General features: G+C 50.1%; 22 non-coding genes and 1 pseudogene across 22 annotated transcripts; all 23 read right to left on the reverse strand.

Annotated features, from left to right (window-relative positions):
• Positions 1-582: 582 nt before the first annotated feature.
• On the reverse strand, positions 583-745 carry LOC135007419 (U1 spliceosomal RNA). The gene has a single exon (XR_010207422.1). It is a non-coding gene; the product is annotated as a U1 spliceosomal RNA (small nuclear RNA).
• Positions 746-897: 152 nt separating this feature from the next.
• On the reverse strand, positions 898-1061 carry LOC135007021 (U1 spliceosomal RNA). The gene has a single exon (XR_010207079.1). It is a non-coding gene; the product is annotated as a U1 spliceosomal RNA (small nuclear RNA).
• Positions 1062-1735: 674 nt separating this feature from the next.
• Positions 1736-1898, reverse strand: LOC135007183 (U1 spliceosomal RNA). The gene has a single exon (XR_010207235.1). It is a non-coding gene; the product is annotated as a U1 spliceosomal RNA (small nuclear RNA).
• A 151-nt stretch (positions 1899-2049) lies between these two features.
• LOC135007118 (U1 spliceosomal RNA) lies at positions 2050-2213 on the reverse strand. The gene has a single exon (XR_010207172.1). It is a non-coding gene; the product is annotated as a U1 spliceosomal RNA (small nuclear RNA).
• Positions 2214-2887: 674 nt separating this feature from the next.
• LOC135007294 (U1 spliceosomal RNA) lies at positions 2888-3050 on the reverse strand. The gene has a single exon (XR_010207338.1). It is a non-coding gene; the product is annotated as a U1 spliceosomal RNA (small nuclear RNA).
• A 152-nt stretch (positions 3051-3202) lies between these two features.
• LOC135007141 (U1 spliceosomal RNA) lies at positions 3203-3366 on the reverse strand. The gene has a single exon (XR_010207194.1). It is a non-coding gene; the product is annotated as a U1 spliceosomal RNA (small nuclear RNA).
• Positions 3367-4040: 674 nt separating this feature from the next.
• On the reverse strand, positions 4041-4203 carry LOC135007214 (U1 spliceosomal RNA). Its single transcript, XR_010207266.1, has one exon. It is a non-coding gene; the product is annotated as a U1 spliceosomal RNA (small nuclear RNA).
• Positions 4204-4355: 152 nt separating this feature from the next.
• On the reverse strand, positions 4356-4519 carry LOC135007020 (U1 spliceosomal RNA). Its single transcript, XR_010207078.1, has one exon. It is a non-coding gene; the product is annotated as a U1 spliceosomal RNA (small nuclear RNA).
• Positions 4520-6943: 2424 nt separating this feature from the next.
• Positions 6944-7107, reverse strand: LOC135007451 (U1 spliceosomal RNA). The gene has a single exon (XR_010207440.1). It is a non-coding gene; the product is annotated as a U1 spliceosomal RNA (small nuclear RNA).
• Positions 7108-7259: 152 nt separating this feature from the next.
• Positions 7260-7423, reverse strand: LOC135007136 (U1 spliceosomal RNA). Its single transcript, XR_010207190.1, has one exon. It is a non-coding gene; the product is annotated as a U1 spliceosomal RNA (small nuclear RNA).
• A 670-nt stretch (positions 7424-8093) lies between these two features.
• On the reverse strand, positions 8094-8257 carry LOC135007364 (U1 spliceosomal RNA). Its single transcript, XR_010207399.1, has one exon. It is a non-coding gene; the product is annotated as a U1 spliceosomal RNA (small nuclear RNA).
• An 835-nt stretch (positions 8258-9092) lies between these two features.
• On the reverse strand, positions 9093-9228 carry LOC135007382 (U1 spliceosomal RNA; annotated as a pseudogene).
• A 152-nt stretch (positions 9229-9380) lies between these two features.
• On the reverse strand, positions 9381-9544 carry LOC135007399 (U1 spliceosomal RNA). Its single transcript, XR_010207410.1, has one exon. It is a non-coding gene; the product is annotated as a U1 spliceosomal RNA (small nuclear RNA).
• A 674-nt stretch (positions 9545-10218) lies between these two features.
• LOC135007241 (U1 spliceosomal RNA) lies at positions 10219-10381 on the reverse strand. Its single transcript, XR_010207292.1, has one exon. It is a non-coding gene; the product is annotated as a U1 spliceosomal RNA (small nuclear RNA).
• Positions 10382-10533: 152 nt separating this feature from the next.
• LOC135007022 (U1 spliceosomal RNA) lies at positions 10534-10697 on the reverse strand. The gene has a single exon (XR_010207080.1). It is a non-coding gene; the product is annotated as a U1 spliceosomal RNA (small nuclear RNA).
• Positions 10698-11371: 674 nt separating this feature from the next.
• LOC135007215 (U1 spliceosomal RNA) lies at positions 11372-11534 on the reverse strand. Its single transcript, XR_010207267.1, has one exon. It is a non-coding gene; the product is annotated as a U1 spliceosomal RNA (small nuclear RNA).
• Positions 11535-11686: 152 nt separating this feature from the next.
• Positions 11687-11850, reverse strand: LOC135007411 (U1 spliceosomal RNA). Its single transcript, XR_010207414.1, has one exon. It is a non-coding gene; the product is annotated as a U1 spliceosomal RNA (small nuclear RNA).
• A 674-nt stretch (positions 11851-12524) lies between these two features.
• On the reverse strand, positions 12525-12687 carry LOC135007242 (U1 spliceosomal RNA). Its single transcript, XR_010207293.1, has one exon. It is a non-coding gene; the product is annotated as a U1 spliceosomal RNA (small nuclear RNA).
• Positions 12688-12839: 152 nt separating this feature from the next.
• Positions 12840-13003, reverse strand: LOC135007023 (U1 spliceosomal RNA). Its single transcript, XR_010207081.1, has one exon. It is a non-coding gene; the product is annotated as a U1 spliceosomal RNA (small nuclear RNA).
• A 674-nt stretch (positions 13004-13677) lies between these two features.
• Positions 13678-13840, reverse strand: LOC135007217 (U1 spliceosomal RNA). The gene has a single exon (XR_010207269.1). It is a non-coding gene; the product is annotated as a U1 spliceosomal RNA (small nuclear RNA).
• Positions 13841-13982: 142 nt separating this feature from the next.
• Positions 13983-14146, reverse strand: LOC135007423 (U1 spliceosomal RNA). Its single transcript, XR_010207425.1, has one exon. It is a non-coding gene; the product is annotated as a U1 spliceosomal RNA (small nuclear RNA).
• Positions 14147-16570: 2424 nt separating this feature from the next.
• On the reverse strand, positions 16571-16734 carry LOC135007452 (U1 spliceosomal RNA). Its single transcript, XR_010207441.1, has one exon. It is a non-coding gene; the product is annotated as a U1 spliceosomal RNA (small nuclear RNA).
• A 152-nt stretch (positions 16735-16886) lies between these two features.
• On the reverse strand, positions 16887-17050 carry LOC135007148 (U1 spliceosomal RNA). Its single transcript, XR_010207201.1, has one exon. It is a non-coding gene; the product is annotated as a U1 spliceosomal RNA (small nuclear RNA).
• Between the last annotated feature and the right edge of the window lie 265 nt (positions 17051-17315).

A 17315-nucleotide genomic window follows, 5' to 3' on the forward strand; every position in this document is an offset into this window, starting at 1 on the left:
TGGGGACAACAACTGCAGGGAGAACACATATTTTCAGATGAACATGGGAGGGCAGAAGGCTGCCTAATACTGAAGCACCCCCAAACAACAAACCAAATGCAACAACTAGTGCAAGCATTCCTGGGGGAAGTTCTGCAGAAGACGGATTTGCATACGGTGATGTCATCCAAGCAGTGGGTCAAAGTTGGCTTCAACCCTCATCTGCATATGAAAAGAGAAAAGGGGCGTGCAGGGCATGGCGGCCTTTTGCGGTGCTTGGATGACCCCTAGTTCGCATTAAACACCTCCACCCTCCTTTGGTGTGGGGCTCATGTTGGCCATGCCCCATCCCCTGAAGCATTCAAGCTGATTTCTTGCAGCAGCTGGGCACTGTAACAGCTCCAGAGCTGCTCTGTAAGGCAAGTAAAAGGGTGTGGGCCCTGCAGCACTACCTGTAGTTCGCATTGTGCGTTGGAAGGCACAAAGTAAGCAGACAGGAGGAGAAGTCAGGATAGTGCGCAAGGGCATAGAAGGGAGCGGCTCAAGAAAAGAGAAGTGGAAACAGACAGCAAACTAGGCTGGAGAGAGACCTGAGACAAAGAGATCTGAATTATACGAGAGCCGACCAGGGGAAACACAAATTATGCAGTCAAGTTTCCCACATTTGGGGAAATCGCAGGAGCAGCACACCTAGAGTGCAATGGGTGAGCCTTGCCCTGGGAGAAGCACCTTCATGATCATAGTATCTCACCTGGCAGGTAAGTAGGAGTTGGGCTAGAGCTGGGGAGGATCGCTGCTCGGGTACCCCCCTGTAAACTGAAGGAGATCCAACTGAGGCAGCACAAGGGAACTCTCGAAAGAAGAACAAGGCTAGAGGAAAATCTGAGACAAAGAAATCTGACTTTTACCAGAGCTGACCAGAGGAAAGCACAAACACAGTCCCCCACTACCACAAATAATGCAGTCAAGTTTCCCACATTTGGGGAAATCACAGGGGTCAGCATACCCAAAATGCAATGAATGAACCTCACCCTGGGAGAACAATCTTCATGACCATGGTATCTCCTATGCAAAATAAGTATGATTTGGAATAGGGCTGGGGAGGGCCGCTGCTCATGCACATCTCTGTCAAGTAAAGGAGATTCAACTGAGGCAGCACAAGGGAACTCTCATCTGGGGACAACAACTGCAGGGAGAACACATATTTTCAGATGAACATGGGAGGGCAGAAGGCTGCCTAATACTGAAGCACCCCCAAACAACAAACCAAATGCAACAACTAGTGCAAGCATTCCTGGGGGAAGTTCTGCAGAAGACGGATTTGCATACGGTGATGTCATCCAAGCAGTGGGTCAAAGTTGGCTTCAACCCTCATCTGCATATGAAAAGAGAAAAGGAGCGTGCAGGGCATGGCGGCCTTTTGCGGTGCTTGGATGACCCCTAGTTCGCATTAAACACCTCCACCCTCCTTTGGTGTGGGGCTCATGTTGGCCATGCCCCATCCCCTGAAGCATTCAAGCTGATTTCTTGCAGCAGCTGGGCACTGTAACATCTCCAGAGCTGCTCTGTAAGGCAAGTAAAAGGGTGTGGGCCCTGCAGCACTACCTGTAGTTTGCATTGTGCATTGGAAGGCACAAAGTAAGCAGACGGGAGGAGAAGTCAGGATAGTGCACAAGGGTATAGAAGGGAGCGGCTGAAGAAAAGAGAAGTGGAAACAGACAGCAAACTAGGTTGGAGAGAGACCTGAGACAAAGAGATCTGAATTACACGAGAGCCGACCAGGGGAAACACAAATTATGCAGTCAAGTTTCCCACATTTGGGGAAATCGCAGGGGCAGCACACCCAGAGTGCAATGGGTGAGCCTTGCCCTGGGAGAAGCACCTTCATGATCATAGTATCTCACCTGGCAGGTAAGTAGGAGTTGGGCTAGAGCTGGGGAGGGTCTCTGCTTGGGCACCCCCCTGTCAAGTGAAGGAGATCCAACTGAGGCAGCACAAGGGAACTCTCGAAAGAAGAACAAGGCTAGAGGAAGATCTGAACAAAGAAATCTGACTTTTACCAGAGCTGACCAGAGGAAAACACAAACACAGTCCCCCACTACCACAAATAAAGCAGTCGAGTTTCCCACATTTGGGGAAATCACAGGGGTCAGCATACCCATAATGCAATGAATGAACCTCACCCTGGGAGAATAATCTTCATGACCATGGTATCTCCTATGCAAAATAAGTATGATTTGGGATAGAGCTGGGGAGGGCCGCTGCTCAGGCACATCTCTGTCAAGTAAAGGAGATTCAACTGAGGCAGCACAAGGGAACTCTCATCTGGGGACAACAACTGCAGGGAGAACACATATTTTCAGATGAACATGGGAGGGCAGAAGGCTGCCTAATACTGAAGCACCCCCAAACAACAAACCAAATGCAACAACTAGTGCAAGCATTCCTGGGGGAAGTTCTGCAGAAGACGGATTTGCATACGGTGATGTCATCCAAGCAGTGGGTCAAAGTTGGCTTCAACCCTCATCTGCATATGAAAAGAGAAAAGGGGCGTGCAGGGCATGGCGGCCTTTTGCGGTGCTTGGATGACCCCTAGTTCGCATTAAACACCTCCACCCTCCTTTGGTGTGGGGCTCATGTTGGCCATGCCCCATCCCCTGAAGCATTCAAGCTGATTTCTTGCAGCAGCTGGGCACTGTAACAGCTCCAGAGCTGCTCTGTAAGGCAAGTAAAAGGGTGTGGGCCCTGCAGCACTACCTGTAGTTTGCATTGTGCATTGGAAGGCACAAAGTAAGCAGACGGGAGGAGAAGTCAGGATAGTGCACAAGGGTATAAAAGGGAGCGGCTGAAGAAAAGAGAAGTGGAAACAGACAGCAAACTAGGCTGGAGAGAGACCTGAGACAAAGAGATCTGAATTATACGAGAGCCGACCAGGGGAAACACAAATTATGCAGTCAAGTTTCCCACATTTGGGGAAATCGCAGGAGCAGCACACCCAGAGTACAATGGGTGAGCCTTGCCCTGGGAGAAGCACCTTCATGATCATAGTATCTCACCTGGCAGGTAAGTAGGAGTTGGGCTAGAGCTGGGGAGGGTCGCTGCTCGGGTACCCCCCTGTAAAGTGAAGGAGATCCAACTGAGGCAGCACAAGGGAACTCTCGAAAAAAGAACAAGGCTAAAGGAAAATCTGAGACAAAGAAATCTGACTTTTACCAGAGCTGACCAGAGGAAAGCACAAACACAGTCTCCCACTACCACAAATAATGCAGTCAAGTTTCCCACATTTGGGGAAATCACAGGGGTCAGCATACCCAAAATGCAATGAATGAACCTCACCCTGGGAGAAAAATCTTCATGACCATGGTATCTCCTATGCAAAATAAGTATGATTTGGAATAGGGCTGGGGAGGGCCGCTGCTCATGCACATCTCTGTCAAGTAAAGGAGATTCAACTGAGGCAGCACAAGGGAACTCTCATCTTGGGACAACAACTGCAGGGAGAACATATATTTTCAGATGAACATGGGAGGGCAGAAGGCTGCCTAATACTGAAGCACCCCCAAACAACAAACCAAATGCAACAACTAGTGCAAGCATTCCTGGGGGAAGGCCTGCCGCAGATGGATTTGCATATGGTGATGTCATCCAAGCAGTGGGTCAAAGTTGGCTTCAACCCTCGTCTGCATATGAAAAGAGAAAAGGGGCGTGCAGGGCATGGTGGCCTTTTGCGGCGCTTGGCTGACCCCTAGTTTGCATTAAACACCTCCACCCTCCTTTGGTGTGGGGCTCATGTTGGCTATGCCCCAGCCCCTGTAGCATTCAAGCTGATTTCTTGCAGCAGCTGGGCACTGTAACAGCTCCAGAGCTGCTCTGTAAGGCAAGTAAAAGGGTGTGGGCCCTGCAGCACTACCTGTAGTTTGCATTGTGCATTGGAAGGCACAAAGTAAGCAGACGGGAGGAGAAGTCAGGATAGTGCACAAGGGTATAGAAGGGAGCGGCTCAAGAAAAGAGAAGTGGAAACAGACAGCAAACTAGGCTGGAGAGAGACCTGAGACAAAGAGATCTGAATTATACGAGAGCCGACCAGGGGAAACACAAATTATGCAGTCAAGTTTCCCACATTTGGGGAAATCGCAGGGGCAGCACACCCAGAGTGCAATGGGTGAGCCTTGCCCTGGGAGAAGCACCTTCATGATCATAGTATCTCACCTGGCAGGTAAGTAGGAGTTGGGCTAGAGCTGGGGAGGGTCGCTGTTCGGGCACCCCCCTGTCAAGTGAAAGAGATCCAACTGAGGCAGCACAAGGGAACTCTCGAAAGAAGAACAAGGCTAGAGGAAGATCTGAGACAAAGAAATCTGACTTTTACCAGAGCTGACCAGAGGAAAGCACAAACACAGTCCCCCACTACCACAAATAATGCAGTTGAGTTTCCCACATTTGGGAAAATCACAGGGGTCAGCATACCCAGAATGCAATGAATGAACCTCACCCTGGGAGAACAATCTTCATGACCATGGTATCTCCTATGCAAAATAAGTATGATTTGGGATAGGGCTGGTGAGGGCCGCTGCTCAGGCACATCTCTGTCAAGTAAAGGAGATTCAACTGAGGCAGCACAAGGGAACTCTCATCTGGGGACAACAACTGCAGGGAGACCACATCTTTTCAGATGAACATGGGAGGGCGGAAGGCTGCCTAATACTGAAGCACCATCAAATATCAAACCATATGCAACAACTAGTACAAGCACTCCTTGGGGAAGGTCTGCAGCAGACGGATTTGCATACGGTGATGTTATCCAAGCAGTGGGCCAAAGTTGACTGGAACCCTCATCTGCATATGAAAAGAGAAAAGGGGCATGCAGGGCATGGCGGCCTTTTGCAGTGCTTGGATGACCCCTAGTTCGCATTAAACACCCCCACCCTCCTTTGGTGTGGGGCTCATGTTGGCCATGCCCCATCCCCTGAAGCATTCAAGCTGATTTCTTGCAGCAGCTGGGCACTGTAACAGCTCCAGAGCTGTTCTGTAAGGCAAGTAAAAGGGTGTGGGCCCTGCAGCACCACCTGTTGTTCGCATTGTGCGTTGGAAGGCACAAATTAAGCAGACGGGAGGAGAAGTCAGGATAGTGCGCAAGGGCATACTTTTCTCTTAGTCCGGGGGCAAGGCTTCAAAATGGGGTCTGCAACGGAGGAGACACAGGGGGCGTGGTCACAGCAGCTTTTCTCTACAGCCTGCACCAGCAGGAGCCTACACCATTTTTTATGATCACGCTGAACTGCAGTGCGACTGCAATTACAGCATGGTCAAGAAGGGAGGCGTCATGCTGGGTGGCCATGCCCTGTCACTGTGCAGGAGCCAGCACAGCTCACACACTAGTCCCCGGGTGCAGCCCCCAACCCCCGGGACACCCGGAGCAACAAAATGTAGATTCAGGCCACCAGGCCACGCCCCTACCTATGAAACCATGCCTCCTTTTTACCATTGCGCTGTTTATCTGCGCGCACTGCATTACAATCTCCCTCGCCACCTTTCTGGGTGTCACCAGTGATAGTGACACCTCTGCCATGCTTGTAGCAGCTGGTCCTAAGATCTACGCCTCAAGCCCTGAGTGTTTGCCCTTGTGACTTGTTGATCATCATAGCGAAGCAGATGCTTACAGAAAACTGCAGGGGCTTAGATTGAAAATAAAAAAATTGATGGGTATAAGGTAGAGAGGAGCGGGTTCGGTTCTCCGAGAACCGAATTCCCCACGAACTCCACGTGGTTTACACTGGTCCGAGGCAGGCTCGGTTGTTCCCGCCTGACTCGGAAAACCTGAACAAGGGAAAATGTCATCATCCCGCTGTCGGATTCTTGCGAGATTCGGATTCCATATAAAGAGCTGCGCGTTGCTGCCATTTTTACTCGTGCATTGAAGAGAGAGCGGAGAGGACGTGGCTATGTTCTCTCAGTGGAAATCTCAATATCAGTGCTCAGTATCAGTGGTTACTTATTGCTGCTCAGTAATACTAGTAGTGTGTCTCTCCTGCTCAGTGTCAGTTCTCAGTAGTATCCTCATCAGTGCTCAGTATCACTGCTCATTGTCTTGTGCTGCATTGTGGTGCTCAGCATACTACAGTACATTACTAATAGTCCAGTGCTGCATCTTGCTGCTCAGTGTCAGTTCTAGTATCCTCATCAGTGCTCACTATCACTGCTCATTGCATTGTGGTGTTCTGTATACTACAGTAACATAGTAATATAGTATATATAGAGGAGCGGGTTCGGTTCTCCGAGAACCGAATTCCCGACGAACTCCACGTGGTTTACACTGGTCCGTGGCAGGCTCGGTTGTTCCCGCCTGACTCGGAAAACCTGAACAAGGGAAAATGTCATCATCCCGCTGTCGGATTCTCGCGAGATTCGGATTCCATATAAAGAGCTGCGCGTTGCCGCCATTTTTACTCGTGCATTGAAGAGAGAGCGGAGAGGACGTGGCTATGTTCTCTCAGTGGAAATCTCAATATCAGTGCCCAGTATCAGTGGTTACTTATTGCTGCTCAGTAATACTAGTAGTGTGTCTCTCCTGCTCAGTGTCAGTTCTCAGTAGTATCCTCATCAGTGCTCAGTATCACTGCTCATTGTCTTGTGCTGCATTGTGGTGCTCAGCATACAACAGTACATTACTAATAGTCCAGTGCTGCATCTTGCTGCTCATGTTGGCTATGCCCCAGCCCCTGAAGCATTCAAGCTGATTTCTTGCAGCAGCTGGGCACTGTAACAGCTCCAGAGCTGCTCTGTAAGGCAAGTAAAAGGGTGTTGGCCCTGCAGCACTACCTGTAGTTTGCATTGTGCGTTGGAAGGCACAAAGTAAGCAGACAGGAGAAGTCAGGAGAGTGCACAAGGGCATAGAAGGCAGGGGCTCAAGAAAAGAGAAGTGGAAACAGACAGCAAACTAGGCTGGAGAGAGACCTGAGACAAAGAGATCTGAATTATACGAGTAGCCGACCAGAGGAAACACAAATTATGCAGTCAAGTGTCCCACATTTGGGGAAATCGTAGGAGCAGCACACCCAGAGTGCAATGGGTGAGCCTTGCCCTGGTAGAAGCACCTTCCTGATCATAGTATCTCACTTGGCAGGTAAGTAGGAGTTGGGCTTGAGCTGGGGAGGGTCGCTGCTCGGGCACCCCCCTGTCAAGTGAAGGAGATCCAACTGAGGCAGCACAAGGAAACTCTCAAAAAAAGAACAAGGCTAGAGGAAGATCTGAGACAAAGAAATCTGACTTTTACCAGAGCTGACCAGAGGAAAGCACAAACACAGTCCCCCACTACCACAAATAATGCAGTCGAGTTTCCCACATTTGGGGAAATCACAGGGGTCAGCATACCCAGAATGCAATGAATGAACCTCACCCTGGGAGAACAATCTTCATGACCATGGTATCTCCTATGCAAAATAAGTATGATTTGGGATAGGGCTGGGGAGGGCCGCTGCTCAGGCACATCTCTTTCAAGTAAAGGAGATTCAACTGAGGCAGCACAAGGGTACTCTCATCTGGGGACAACAACTGCAGGGAGAACACATATTTTCAGATGAACATGGGAGAGCTGAAGGCTGCCTAATACTGAAGCACCCCAAACAACAAACCAAATGCAACAACTAGTACAAGCATTCCTGGGGGAAGGTCTGCAGAAGACGGATTTGCATACGGTGATGTCATCCAAGCAGTGGGCCAAAGTTGGCTGGAACCCTCATCTGCATATGAAAAGAGAAAAGGGGTATGCAGGGCATGGCGGCCTTTTGCGGCGCTTGGATGACCCTTAGTTCGCATTAAACACCTCCACCCTCCGTCGGTGTGGGGCTCATGTTGGCTATGCCCCAGCCCCTGAAGCATTCAAGCTGATTTCTTGCAGCAGCTGGGCACTGTAACAGCTCCAGAGCTGCTCTGAAAGGCAAGTAAAAGGGTGTGGGCCCTGCAGCACTACCTGTAGTTTGCATTGTGCGTTGGAAGGCACAAAGTAAGCAGACAGGAGAAGTCAGGAGAGTGCACAAGGGCATAGAAGGCAGCGGCTCAAGAAAAGAGAAGTGGAAACAGACAGCAAACTAGGCTGGAGAGAGACCTGAGACAAAGAGATCTGAATTATACGAGTAGCCGACTAGAGGAAACACAAATTATGCAGTCAAGTGTCCCACATTTGGGGAAATCGTAGGAGCAGCACACCCAGAGTGCAATGGGTGAGCCTTGCCCTGGGAGAAGCACCTTCCTGATCATAGTATCTCACCTGGCAGGTAAGTAGGAGTTGGGCTAGAGATGGGGAGGGTCGCTGCTCGGGCACCCCCCTGTCAAGTGAAGTTCTGCAGAAGACGGATTTGCATACGGTGATGTCATCCAAGCAGTGGGTCAAAGTTGGCTTCAACCCTCATCTGCATATGAAAAGAGAAAAGGGGCGTGCAGGGCATGGCGGCCTTTTGCGGTGCTTGGATGACCCCTAGTTCGCATTAAACACCTCCACCCTCCTTTGGTGTGGGGCTCATGTTGGCCATGCCCCATCCCCTGAAGATGAACATGGGAGGGCAGAAGGCTGCCTAATACTGAAGCACCCCCAAACAACAAACCAAATGCAACAACTAGTGCAAGCATTCCTGGGGGAAGGCCTGCCGCAGATGGATTTGCATATGGTGATGTCATCCAAGCAGTGGGTCAAAGTTGGCTTCAACCCTCGTCTGCATATGAAAAGAGAAAAGGGGCGTGCAGGGCATGGTGGCCTTTTGCGGCGCTTGGCTGACCCCTAGTTTGCATTAAACACCTCCACCCTCCTTTGGTGTGGGGCTCATGTTGGCTATGCCCCAGCCCCTGAAGCATTCAAGCTGATTTCTTGCAGCAGCTGGGCACTGTAACAGCTCCAGAGCTGCTCTGTAAGGCAAGTAAAAGGGTGTGGGCCCTGCAGCACTACCTGTAGTTTGCATTGTGCATTGGAAGGCACAAAGTAAGCAGACGGGAGGAGAAGTCAGGATAGTGCACAAGGGTATAGAAGGGAGCGGCTGAAGAAAAGAGAAGTGGAAACAGACAGCAAACTAGGCTGGAGAGAGACCTGAGACAAAGAGATCTGAATTATACGAGAGCCGACGAGGGGAAACACAAATTATGCAGTCAAGTTTCCCACATTTGGGGAAATCGCAGGAGCAGCACACCCAGAGTGCAATGGTTGAGCCTTGCCCTGGGAGAAGCACCTTCATGATCATAGTATCTCACCTGGCAGGTAAGTAGGAGTTGGGCTAGAGCTGGGGAGGGTCGCTGCTCGGGTTCCCCCCTGTGAAGTGAAGGAGATCCAACTGAGGCAGCACCAGGGAACTCTCGAAAGAAGAACAAGGCTAGAGGAAGATCTGAGACAAAGAAATCTGACTTTTACCAGAGCTGACCAGAGGAAAGCACAAACACAGTCCCCCACTACCACAAATAATGCAGTCGAGTTTCCCACATTTGGGAAAATCACAGGGGTCAGCATACCCAGAATGCAATGAATGAACCTCACCCTGGGAGAACAATCTTCATGACCATGGTATCTCCTATGCAAAATAAGTATGATTTGGGATAGGGCTGGTGAGGGCAGCTGCTCAGGCACATCTCTGTCAAGTAAAGGAGATTCAACTGAGGCAGCACAAGTGAACTCTCATCTGGGGACAACAACTGCAGGGAGACCACATCTTTTCAGATGAACATGGGAGGGCGGAAGGCTGCCTAATACTGAAGCACCATCAAATATCAAACCATATGCAACAACTAGTACAAGCACTCCTGGGGGAAGGTCTGCAGCAGACGGATTTGCATACGGTGATGTTATCCAAGCAGTGGGCCAAAGTTGACTGGAACCCTCATCTGCATATGAAAAGAGAAAAGGGGCATGCAGGGCATGGCGGCCTTTTGCAGTGCTTGGATGACCCCTAGTTCGCATTAAACACCTCCCCCCTCCTTTGGTGTGGGGCTCATGTTGGCCATGCCCCATCCCCTGAAGCATTCAAGCTGATTTCTTGCAGCAGCTGGGCACTGTAACAGCTCCAGAGCTGCTCTGTAAGGCAAGTAAAAGGGTGTGGGCCCTGCAGCACTACCTGTAGTTTGCATTGTGCATTGGAAGGCACAAAGTAAGCAGACGGGAGGAGAAGTCAGGATAGTGCACAAGGGTATAGAAGGGAGCGGCTGAAGAAAAGAGAAGTGGAAACAGACAGCAAACTAGGCTGGAGAGAGACCTGAGACAAATAGATCTGAATTATACGAGAGCCGACCAGGGGAAACACAAATTATGCAGTCAAGTTTCCCACATTTGGGGAAATCGCAGGGGCAGCACACCCAGAGTGCAATGGGTGAGCCTTGCCCTGGGAGAAGCACCTTCATGATCATAGTATCTCACCTGGCAGGTAAGTAGGAGTTGGGCTAGAGCTGGGGAGGGTCGCTGCTCGGGTACCCCCCTGTCAAGTGAAGGAGATCCAACTGAGGCAGCACAATGGAACTCTCGAAAGAAGAACAAGGCTAGAGGAAAATCTGAGACAAAGAAATCTGACTTTTACCAGAGCTGACCAGAGGAAAGCACAAACACAGTCCCCCACTACCACAAATAATGCAGTCAAGTTTCCCACATTTGGGGAAATCACAGGGGTCAGCATACCCAAAATGCAATGAATGAACCTCACCCTGGGAGAACAATCTTCATGACCATGGTATCTCCTATGCAAAATAAGTATGATTTGGAATAGGGCTGGGGAGGGCCGCTGCTCATGCACATCTCTGTCAAGTAAAGGAGATTCAACTGAGGCAGCACAAGGGAACTCTCATCTGGGGACAACAACTGCAGGGAGAACACATATTTTCAGATGAACATGGGAGGGCAGAAGGCTGCCTAATACTGAAGCACCCCCAAACAACAAACCAAATGCAACAACTAGTGCAAGCATTCCTGGGGGAAGTTCTGCAGAAGACGGATTTGCATACGGTGATGTCATCCAAGCAGTGGGTCAAAGTTGGCTTCAACCCTCATCTGCATTTGAAAAGAGAAAAGGGGCGTGCAGGGCATGGCGGCCTTTTGCGGTGCTTGGATGACCCCTAGTTCGCATTAAACACCTCCACCCTCCTTTGGTGTGGGGCTCATGTTGGCCATGCCCCATCCCCTGAAGCATTCAAGCTGATTTCTTGCAGCAGCTGGGCACTGTAACAGCTCCAGAGCTGCTCTGTAAGGCAAGTAAAAGGGTGTGGGCCCTGCAGCACTACCTGTAGTTTGCATTGTGCATTGGAAGGCACAAAGTAAGCAGACGGGAGGAGAAGTCAGGATAGTGCACAAGGGTATAGAAGGGAGCGGTTGAAGAAAAGAGAAGTGGAAACAGACAGCAAACTAGGCTGGAGAGAGACCTGAGACAAAGAGATCTGAATTATACGAGAGCCGACCAGGGGAAACACAAATTATGCAGTCAAGTTTCCCACATTTGGGGAAATCGCAGGGGCAGCACACCCAGAGTGCAATGGGTGAGCCTTGCCCTGGGAGAAGCACCTTCATGATCATAGTATCTCACCTGGCAGGTAAGTAGGAGTTGGGCTAGAGCTGGGGAGGGTCGCTGTTCGGGCACCCCCCTGTCAAGTGAAAGAGATCCAACTGAGGCAGCACAAGGGAACTCTCGAAAGAAGAACAAGGCTAGAGGAAGATCTGAGACAAAGAAATCTGACTTTTACCAGAGCTGACCAGAGGAAAGCACAAACACAGTCCCCCACTACCACAAATAATGCAGTCGAGTTTCCCACATTTGGGAAAATCACAGGGGTCAGCATACCCAGAATGCAATGAATGAACCTCACCCTGGGAGAACAATCTTCATGACCATGGTATCTCCTATGCAAAATAAGTATGATTTGGGATAGGGCTGGTGAGGGCAGCTGCTCAGGCACATCTCTGTCAAGTAAAGGAGATTCAACTGAGGCAGCACAAGTGAACTCTCATCTGGGGACAACAACTGCAGGGAGACCACATCTTTTCAGATGAACATGGGAGGGCGGAAGGCTGCCTAATACTGAAGCACCATCAAATATCAAACCATATGCAACAACTAGTACAAGCACTCCTGGGGGAAGGTCTGCAGCAGACGGATTTGCATACGGTGATGTTATCCAAGCAGTGGGCCAAAGTTGACTGGAACCCTCATCTGCATATGAAAAGAGAAAAGGGGCATGCAGGGCATGGCGGCCTTTTGCAGTGCTTGGATGACCCCTAGTTCGCATTAAACACCTCCCCCCTCCTTTGGTGTGGGGCTCATGTTGGCCATGCCCCATCCCCTGAAGCATTCAAGCTGATTTCTTGCAGCAGCTGGGCACTGTAACAGCTCCAGAGCTGCTCTGTAAGGCAAGTAAAAGGGTGTGGGCCCTGCAGCACTACCTGTAGTTTGCATTGTGCATTGGAAGGCACAAAGTAAGCAGACGGGAGGAGAAGTCAGGATAGTGCACAAGGGTATAGAAGGGAGCGGCTGAAGAAAAGAGAAGTGGAAACAGACAGCAAACTAGGCTGGAGAGAGACCTGAGACAAATAGATCTGAATTATACGAGAGCCGACCAGGGGAAACACAAATTATGCAGTCAAGTTTCCCACATTTGGGGAAATCGCAGGGGCAGCACACCCAGAGTGCAATGGGTGAGCCTTGCCCTGGGAGAAGCACCTTCATGATCATAGTATCTCACCTGGCAGGTAAGTAGGAGTTGGGCTAGAGCTGGGGAGGGTCGCTGCTCGGGTACCCCCCTGTCAAGTGAAGGAGATCCAACTGAGGCAGCACAATGGAACTCTCGAAAGAAGAACAAGGCTAGAGGAAAATCTGAGACAAAGAAATCTGACTTTTACCAGAGCTGACCAGAGGAAAGCACAAACACAGTCCCCCACTACCACAAATAATGCAGTCAAGTTTCCCACATTTGGGGAAATCACAGGGGTCAGCATACCCAAAATGCAATGAATGAACCTCACCCTGGGAGAACAATCTTCATGACCATGGTATCTCCTATGCAAAATAAGTATGATTTGGAATAGGGCTGGGGAGGGCCGCTGCTCATGCACATCTCTGTCAAGTAAAGGAGATTCAACTGAGGCAGCACAAGGGAACTCTCATCTGGGGACAACAACTGCAGGGAGAACACATATTTTCAGATGAACATGGGAGGGCAGAAGGCTGCCTAATACTGAAGCACCCCCAAACAACAAACCAAATGCAACAACTAGTGCAAGCATTCCTGGGGGAAGTTCTGCAGAAGACGGATTTGCATACGGTGATGTCATCCAAGCAGTGGGTCAAAGTTGGCTTCAACCCTCATCTGCATATGAAAAGAGAAAAGGGGCGTGCAGGGCATGGCGGCCTTTTGTGGTGCTTGGATGACCCCTAGTTCGCATTAAACACCTCCACCCTCCTTTGGTGTGGGGCTCATGTTGGCCATGCCCCATCCCCTGAAGCATTCAAGCTGATTTCTTGCAGCAGCTGGGCACTGTAACAGCTCCAGAGCTGCTCTGTAAGGCAAGTAAAAGGGTGTGGGCCCTGCAGCACTACCTGTAGTTTGCATTGTGCATTGGAAGGCACAAAGTAAGCAGACGGGAGGAGAAGTCAGGATAGTGCACAAGGGTATAGAAGGGAGCGGTTGAAGAAAAGAGAAGTGGAAACAGACAGCAAACTAGGCTGGAGAGAGACCTGAGACAAAGAGATCTGAATTATACGAGAGCCGACCAGGGGAAACACAAATTATGCAGTCAAGTTTCCCACATTTGGGGAAATCGCAGGGGCAGCACACCCAGAGTGCAATGGGTGAGCCTTGCCCTGGGAGAAGCACCTTCATGATCATAGTATCTCACCTGGCAGGTAAGTAGGAGTTGGGCTAGAGCTGGGGAGGGTCGCTGTTCGGGCACCCCCCTGTCAAGTGAAAGAGATCCAACTGAGGCAGCACAAGGGAACTCTCGAAAGAAGAACAAGGCTAGAGGAAGATCTGAGACAAAGAAATCTGACTTTTACCAGAGGAAAGCACAAACACAGTCCCCCACTACCACAAATAATGCAGTCGAGTTTCCCACATTTGGGAAAATCACAGGGGTCAGCATACCCAGAATGCAATGAATGAACCTCACCCTGGGAGAACAATCTTCATGACCATGGTATCTCCTATGCAAAATAAGTATGATTTGGGATAGGGCTGGTGAGGGCCGCTGCTCAGGCACATCTCTGTCAAGTAAAGGAGATTCAACTGAGGCAGCACAAGGGAACTCTCATCTGGGGACAACAACTGCAGGGAGACCACATCTTTTCAGATGAACATGGGAGGGCGGAAGGCTGCCTAATACTGAAGCACCATCAAATATCAAACCATATGCAACAACTAGTACAAGCACTCCTTGGGGAAGGTCTGCAGCAGACGGATTTGCATACGGTGATGTTATCCAAGCAGTGGGCCAAAGTTGACTGGAACCCTCATCTGCATATGAAAAGAGAAAAGGGGCATGCAGGGCATGGCGGCCTTTTGCAGTGCTTGGATGACCCCTAGTTCGCATTAAACACCCCCACCCTCCTTTGGTGTGGGGCTCATGTTGGCCATGCCCCATCCCCTGAAGCATTCAAGCTGATTTCTTGCAGCAGCTGGGCACTGTAACAGCTCCAGAGCTGTTCTGTAAGGCAAGTAAAAGGGTGTGGGCCCTGCAGCACCACCTGTTGTTCGCATTGTGCGTTGGAAGGCACAAATTAAGCAGACGGGAGGAGAAGTCAGGATAGTGCGCAAGGGCATACTTTTCTCTTAGTCCGGGGGCAAGGCTTCAAAATGGGGTCTGCAACGGAGGAGACACAGGGGGCGTGGTCACAGCAGCTTTTCTCTACAGCCTGCACCAGCAGGAGCCTACACCATTTTTTATGATCACGCTGAACTGCAGTGCGACTGCAATTACAGCATGGTCAAGAAGGGAGGCGTCATGCTGGGTGGCCATGCCCTGTCACTGTGCAGGAGCCAGCACAGCTCACACACTAGTCCCCGGGTGCAGCCCCCAACCCCCGGGACACCCGGAGCAACAAAATGTAGATTCAGGCCACCAGGCCACGCCCCTACCTATGAAACCATGCCTCCTTTTTACCATTGCGCTGTTTATCTGCGCGCACTGCATTACAATCTCCCTCGCTACCTTTCTGGGTGTCACCAGTGATAGTGACACCTCTGCCATGCTTGTAGCAGCTGGTCCTAAGATCTACGCCTCAAGCCCTGAGTGTTTGCCCTTGTGACTTGTTGATCATCATAGCGAAGCAGATGCTTACAGAAAACTGCAGGGGCTTAGATTGAAAATAAAAAAATTGATGGGTATAAGGTAGAGAGGAGCGGGTTCGGTTCTCCGAGAACCGAATTCCCCACGAACTCCACGTGGTTTACACTGGTCCGAGGCAGGCTCGGTTGTTCCCGCCTGACTCGGAAAACCTGAACAAGGGAAAATGTCATCATCCCGCTGTCGGATTCTTGCGAGATTCGGATTCCATATAAAGAGCTGCGCGTTGCTGCCATTTTTACTCGTGCATTGAAGAGAGAGCGGAGAGGACGTGGCTATGTTCTCTCAGTGGAAATCTCAATATCAGTGCTCAGTATCAGTGGTTACTTATTGCTGCTCAGTAATACTAGTAGTGTGTCTCTCCTGCTCAGTGTCAGTTCTCAGTAGTATCCTCATCAGTGCTCAGTATCACTGCTCATTGTCTTGTGCTGCATTGTGGTGCTCAGCATACTACAGTACATTACTAATAGTCCAGTGCTGCATCTTGCTGCTCAGTGTCAGTTCTAGTATCCTCATCAGTGCTCACTATCACTGCTCATTGCATTGTGGTGTTCTGTATACTACAGTAACATAGTAATATAGTATATATAGAGGAGCGGGTTCGGTTCTCCGAGAACCGAATTCCCGACGAACTCCACGTGGTTTACACTGGTCCGTGGCAGGCTCGGTTGTTCCCGCCTGACTATGAAAACCTGAACAAGGGAAAATGTCATCATCCCGCTGTCAGATTCTCGCGAGATTCGGATTCCATATAAAGAGCTGCGCGTTGCCGCCATTTTTACTCGTGCATTGAAGAGAGAGCGGAGAGGACGTGGCTATGTTCTCTCAGTGGAAATCCCAATATCAGTGCCCAGTATCAGTGGTTACTTATTGCTGCTCAGTAATACTAGTAGTGTGTCTCTCCTGCTCAGTGTCAGTTCTCAGTAGTATCCTCATCAGTGCTCAGTATCACTGCTCATTGTCTTGTGCTGCATTGTGGTGCTCAGCATACAACAGTACATTACTAATAGTCCAGTGCTGCATCTTGCTGCTCATGTTGGCTATGCCCCAGCCCCTGAAGCATTCAAGCTGATTTCTTGCAGCAGCTGGGCACTGTAACAGCTCCAGAGCTGCTCTGTAAGGCAAGTAAAAGGGTGTTGGCCCTGCAGCACTACCTGTAGTTTGCATTGTGCGTTGGAAGGCACAAAGTAAGCAGACAGGAGAAGTCAGGAGAGTGCACAAGGGCATAGAAGGCAGGGGCTCAAGAAAAGAGAAGTGGAAACAGACAGCAAACTAGGCTGGAGAGAGACCTGAGACAAAGAGATCTGAATTATACGAGTAGCCGACCAGAGGAAACACAAATTATGCAGTCAAGTGTCCCACATTTGGGGAAATCGTAGGAGCAGCACACCCAGAGTGCAATGGGTGAGCCTTGCCCTGGTAGAAGCACCTTCCTGATCATAGTATCTCACTTGGCAGGTAAGTAGGAGTTGGGCTTGAGCTGGGGAGGGTCGCTGCTCGGGCACCCCCCTGTCAAGTGAAGGAGATCCAACTGAGGCAGCACAAGGAAACTCTCAAAAAAAGAACAAGGCTAGAGGAAGATCTGAGACAAAGAAATCTGACTTTTACCAGAGCTGACCAGAGGAAAGCACAAACACAGTCCCCCACTACCACAAATAATGCAGTCGAGTTTCCCACATTTGGGGAAATCACAGGGGTCAGCATACCCAGAATGCAATGAATGAACCTCACCCTGGGAGAACAATCTTCATGACCATGGTATCTCCTATGCAAAATAAGTATGATTTGGGATAGGGCTGGGGAGGGCCGCTGCTCAGGCACATCTCTTTCAAGTAAAGGAGATTCAACTGAGGCAGCACAAGGGAACTCTCATCTGGGGACAACAACTGCAGGGAGAACACATATTTTCAGATGAACATGGGAGAGCTGAAGGCTGCCTAATACTGAAGCACCCCAAACAACAAACCAAATGCAACAACTAGTACAAGCATTCCTGGGGGAAGGTCTGCAGAAGACGGATTTGCATACGGTGATGTCATCCAAGCAG

This window comes from Pseudophryne corroboree, unplaced genomic scaffold (genome assembly GCF_028390025.1).
Source record: "Pseudophryne corroboree isolate aPseCor3 unplaced genomic scaffold, aPseCor3.hap2 scaffold_218, whole genome shotgun sequence".
Classification (NCBI taxonomy): Eukaryota; Metazoa; Chordata; class Amphibia; order Anura; family Myobatrachidae; genus Pseudophryne; species Pseudophryne corroboree.